Raw genomic sequence first — 6,000 nt, 5'->3', positions numbered from 1 at the left:
GACTCCTAAATACCTAGCTACTACCAACACCCTGATCCAATTGCCTGGTAGTATCCTCCTTCAGTGGAGCAATCTTCTAAAATAGCCAAGACATACTAACCATCATACCACCAGAGCACCTAACCTAAACATATAGTCCTAAGAACAAACAGCAAATCATTATATGCATACAGAACCTAGAAGCCTTATATGAATTGAATGAATCAGCTTTAAAGTACAACAACATTTCTAGGCATAATCTCCCACCACAAAAGAGAGACAACAGAGATATACAAAGCCAAAACTAATGTATAGGAGAAAGCAGTTACAAAGCAGTCAAACAGAGCTGGAAAGCAACGTGAATAATATGAAAAAACAAGGGAAAAAAGGGTTACAAACAATGCAGGACAACCTAAACATACAGGAAGACCTAGAAGAATCAGAAACATGGTCAGGGAAAGAAATCAAGGCATACCTAATTCAGATGGAACGGAATATTAGAGAAGACATGAGACAGCAAATCCAAGCATTGAAAGTATATTTTGAAGAGGAACTAACCACAAAAATTCAATCCACAAAGAATGAGCTTTACCAGGAGATAGAGGTGTTAAAAAAAAAAAAATCAAGCTGTAATCATAGAAATGCAAGAAACCGTAAATCAGATTAAAAGCGCAAATGAGAATATTACAAACACACTAGATCAAGTAGAAGTCAGAACATCAGATAATGAAGACAAAGTATATCAACTTGAAAAGAATATAGTCAACACAGAAAAGATGCTGAAATCTCATGAGCAATCTATCCAAGAGATATGGGATATCATCAAAAGACCAAATTTGAGAGTCATTGGGATAGAAGAAGGCACAGAGATTCAGTCCAAAGGAATGGATAACTTATTAAATGAGATAATACTAGAAAACTTCCCAGAGATGAAAGATGGAATGAATTGCCAAATCCTGGAAGCTTACAGGACCCCAAACATCCAAAACCATAATAGACAAACTCCAAGACACATAATTATGAAGATAGCTAACATACAGGACAAGGAGAGAATACTAAAAGCTACGAGAGAAAGGAGGCAGATTACATTTAGGGGTAAACCAATTAGGTTAATGACTGATTTTTCATCACAGACTTTGAAAGCGAGAAGATCCTGGAACAACGTATTTCAAACACTGAAAAATAATGGACTCAAACCAAGAATACTGTATCCAGCAAAACTAAGCTTCAGATTTGACAATGAAATTAAAATATTTCACGATAAACAAAAGCTAAAAGAATTCGCAGCCAGAAAACCAGCACTACAAAGCATGTTGAGGAAAATATTATAAGAAGAGGAATTGAAAAATAGCGCCCAAAACTAACAGTGGGAGGTATCTCAGTAAAGGGGGAGAAAAATAACAAAAGAGGGAAAACTAGCCAATCTAAAATAAATAAATAAATAAACATGACTGGAAGTACAAACCATATTTCAATTATAACCTTAAATGTTAATGGCTTCAATTCACCAATCAAGAGACATAGGCTAGTAACCTGGATTAAAAAAACAAATCCAACAATATGCTGCCTTCAGGAGACTCATATGATAGGAAAAGACATACACAGACTGAAGGTGAAAGGTTGGGAAAAATCATATCACTCACATGGCCCTCGGAAGCAAGCAGGAGTGGCCATTCTCATATCGAATAAAGTCAACTTCAAACTTAAGGTAATCAAAAGGGATAAAGAAGGACACTATATACTGTTAAAAGGAACCATCCACCATCAAGACATAACAATTATCAATTTGTATGCACCAAACAATGGTGCTGCAACGTTCATAAAACAAACTCTCTTCAAGTTCAAGAGTCAAATAGACCACAACACAATAATTATGGGGGACTTCAACACACCACTCTCACCATTGGACAGATCCTCTAGACAAAAGCTGAACAAAGAAACTATAAAACTCAATAATGCAATCAATAACCTAGATTTAACGGCCATATACAGAATATATCAACCATCATCAAGTGGATACACATTCTTCTCAGCAGCACATGGATCCTACTCAAAGATAGACCATATATTATGCCATAGGGCGACTCTCAGTAAATATAAAGGTGTGGAGATAATACCATGCACCATATCTGACCATAATGGAATGAAGCTGGAAATCAATGATAAAAGAAGGAAGGAAAAATCCTGCATCACCTGGAAAATGAACAATATGTTACTGAATGATCAATGGGTTACAGAAGATATAAAGGAGGAAATCAAAAAATTCCTAGAGATAAACGACAATACAGACACAACATACCGGAATCTATGGGACACAATGAAAGCAGTTTTAAGAGGGAAATTCATTTCCTGGAGTTCATTCCTCAAAAAAAGAAAAAAACAACAAATCAATGAACTCACACTACATCTTAAAACCTTAGAAAAGGAAGAGCAAAACAACAGCAAATATAGCAGAAGACAAGAAATAATTAAAATCAGAGTGGAAATCAACGAAATTGAAACAAAAAAAAACATTGAAAAAATTGATAAAACTAAAAGTTGGTTCTTTGAAAAAATAAATAATATCGACAGACCCTTAGCCATGCTAACGAAGAGAGGAAGAGAGAGAACGCAAATTACTAACATGCGGGATGAAAAAGGCAATATCACAACAGACACTACAGAAATACAGAAGATAATTAAAAAGTATTTTGAAACCCTATATTCCAATAAAATAGAAGATAGTGAAGATATCGATAAATTTCTTAAGTCATATGATCTGCCCAGATTGAGACAGGAAGACACACACAATTTAAACAGACCAATAACAAAAGAAGAAATTGAAAAGGCCATCAAAAGACTACCAACTAAGAAAAGCCCGGGACCAGATGGGTATACAGCAGAGTTCTACAAAACCTTCAAAGAAGAATTAATACCAATACTTTTCAAGCTATTTCAAGAAATAGAAAATGAAGGAGCTCTTCCAAATTCATTCTATGAGGCCAACATCACCCTGATCGCGAAACCAGACAAAGACACTTCAAAGAAAGAAAACTATAGACCAATATCTCTAATGAACTTAGATGCAAAAATTCTCAATAAAATCCTGGCGAATCGAATACAAAAGCATATCAAAAAAATTGTGCACCATGATCAAGTAGGATTCATCCCTGGGATGCAAGGCTGGTTCAATATACGGAAATCAATAAATGTTATTCACCACATCAATAGACTTAAAGAGAAGAACCATATGATCATCTCGATAGATGCAGAAAAAGCATTTGACAAAGTACAGCATCCCTTTATGTTCAAAACACTAAGAAAACTAGGGATAACAGGAACTTACCTCAACATTGTAAAAGCTATATATGCTAAGCCTCAGGCTAACATCATTCTAAATGGAGAAAAACTGAAGGCATTCCCTCTAAAATCTGGAACTAGACAGGGATGCCCTCTATCACCACTTATATTCAATTTAATTCTTGAAATACTATCCAGAGCAATTAGACAGACAAAAGAAATTAAAGGCATAAAAATAGGAAAAGAAGAACTTAAATTATCACTATTTGCGGATGACATGATAATATACTTAACAGACCCAAAAGGGTCTACAAAGAAACTGCTAGAGTTAATAAATGAATTCAGCAAAGTGGCAGGATATAAAATCAACACCCATAAATCAAAGGCATTCCTGTATATCAGCAACAAAACTTCTGAAATGGAAATGAGGAAAACCATTCCATTCACAATATCCTCAAAAAAAATTAAATACTTGGGAATCAACCTAACAAAAGAGGTGAAAGATTTATACAATGAAAAGTACAGAACCCTAAAGAGAGAGATAGAAGAAGATCTTAGAAGATGGAAAAATGTACCATGTTAATGGATAGGCAGAACTAACATTATCAAAATGGCGATATTACCCAAAGTTCTCTACAGGTTTAATGCGATGCCAATTAAAATCCCAATGGCATTTCTTGTAGAAATAGATAAAGCAATCATGAAATTCATATGGAATAAAAAAAGACCCAGAATAGCAAAAACAATTCTAAGCAGGAAGTGTGAATCTGGAGGTATAGCGATACCAGAGTTCAAATTGTACTACAAAGCAATAGTAACAAAAACAGCGTGGTACTGGTACCAAAACAGGCAGGTGGATCAATGGTACAGAATAGAGGACACAGAAACCAATCCACAAAATTACAACTTTCTTATATTTGATAAAGGGGCTAAAAACATGTAATGGAGGAAGAATAGCATCTTCAACAAATGGTGCTGGGAAAATTGGAAATCCATATGCAACAAAATGAAACTGAATCCCTTTCTCTCGCCATGCACAAAAGTTAGCTCAAAATGGATCAAGGAGCTTGATATCAAATCAGAGACCCTGCAACTGATAGAAAAAAAAGTTGGCTCCGATCTACATATTGTGGGGTGAGGCTCCAAATTCCTTAATAGGATGCCTATAGCCCAAGAGTTAATAACAAGGATAAACAAATGGGACTTACTTAAACTAAAAAGTTTTTTTCTCAGCAAGAGAAACAATAAGAGAAGTAAATAGGGAGCCTACATCCTGGGAACAAATCTTTACTCCGCACACTTCAGATAGAGCCCTAATCTCCAGAATGTACAAAGAACTCAAAAAATTAAACAGTAAGACAACAAATAACCCAATCAACAAATGGGCCAAGGACCTGAACAGACACTTCTCAGAAGAGGACATACAATCAATCAATAAGTACATGAAAAAATGCTCACCATCTCTAGCAGTCAGAGAAATGCAAATCAAAACCACTCTAAGATACCATCTCACTCCAGTAAGATTGGCAGCCATTAGGAAGTCAAACAACAATACGTGCTGGCGAGGATGTGGGGAAAAGGGTACACTTGAACATTGCTGGTGGGACTGCAAATTGGTGCAGCCAATATGGAAAGCAGTATGAAGATTCCTGGGAAAGCTGGGAATGGAACTACCATTTGACCCAGCTATCGCCCTCCTCGGACTATTCCCTGAGGACCTTAAAGGAGCATACTATAGGGATACTGCCACATCAATGATCATAGCAGCACAATTCATAATAGCTAGACTGTGGAACCAAGCTAGATGCCCTTCAATAGATGAATGGATAAAAAAAATGTGGCATCTATACACAATGGAGTATTATGCAGCACTAAAAAATGACAAATTCATGGAATTTGCAGGGAAATGGATGGCATTAGAGCAGATTATGCTAAGTGAAGCTAGCCAATCCTTAAAAAACAAATGCCAAATGTCTTCTTTGATTTAAGGAGAGCAACTAAGAACTGAACAGGGGGAAAGAGCATGAGAAAAAGATTAACATTAAACTGAGACGAGTGATGGGAGGGAAAGGGAGAGAGAAGGGAAATTGCATGGAAACGGAAGGAAACCCTCAGCGTTGTACGAAATCACATATAAGAGGTTGTGAGGGGAAAGAGGGGGGAAGGGAGAGAACGGAACAACAACAGATGAGGTAGAGAGGGAAGATGGGAGGGGAGGGGAGGGGGGATAGACAGCAGAATACAACAGTCAATAATATGGCATTATGTAAACATTGTGAATGTGTAACTGATGTGATTCTGCAATTTGTATTTGGGGTAAAAATGGAAATGTATAACTCACTTGAATCAAATGTATGAAAGATGAAAAAAATTAAAAAATAATTAAAAAAAAAAGAATCCATGGGGCTGTGGTTGTGGTAAAGTTCTCACCTAGCAAGTGCAAGGCGCTGGGTTCGATCCTCAGCATCACCTAAAAGTAAATAAATAAAATAAAGTTATTATGTCCAACTAAAAAAAAAAAGAAGGAATGTTTTATAACCATCTCTTAGGTCCACTTGATCTCAAGTGGAGTTTAAAAACAATGTTTTCTTATTAATATTCTGTTTGAACAATCAATTTATTGGTGAAAATGGAATATAGAAGTCCCCTGCTTTTATTGTATTCCTGTTTATTTTTAAGACTTTTAATATTTGTTTTATATAATTTACAGTTATTATGTCCTTCGTGAAATTGGCTTCATTA

This window comes from Callospermophilus lateralis, chromosome 6, assembly GCF_048772815.1.
Source record: "Callospermophilus lateralis isolate mCalLat2 chromosome 6, mCalLat2.hap1, whole genome shotgun sequence".
NCBI lineage: Eukaryota > Metazoa > Chordata > Mammalia > Rodentia > Sciuridae > Callospermophilus > Callospermophilus lateralis.
Note: the sequence above shows the minus strand (reverse complement) of the source record.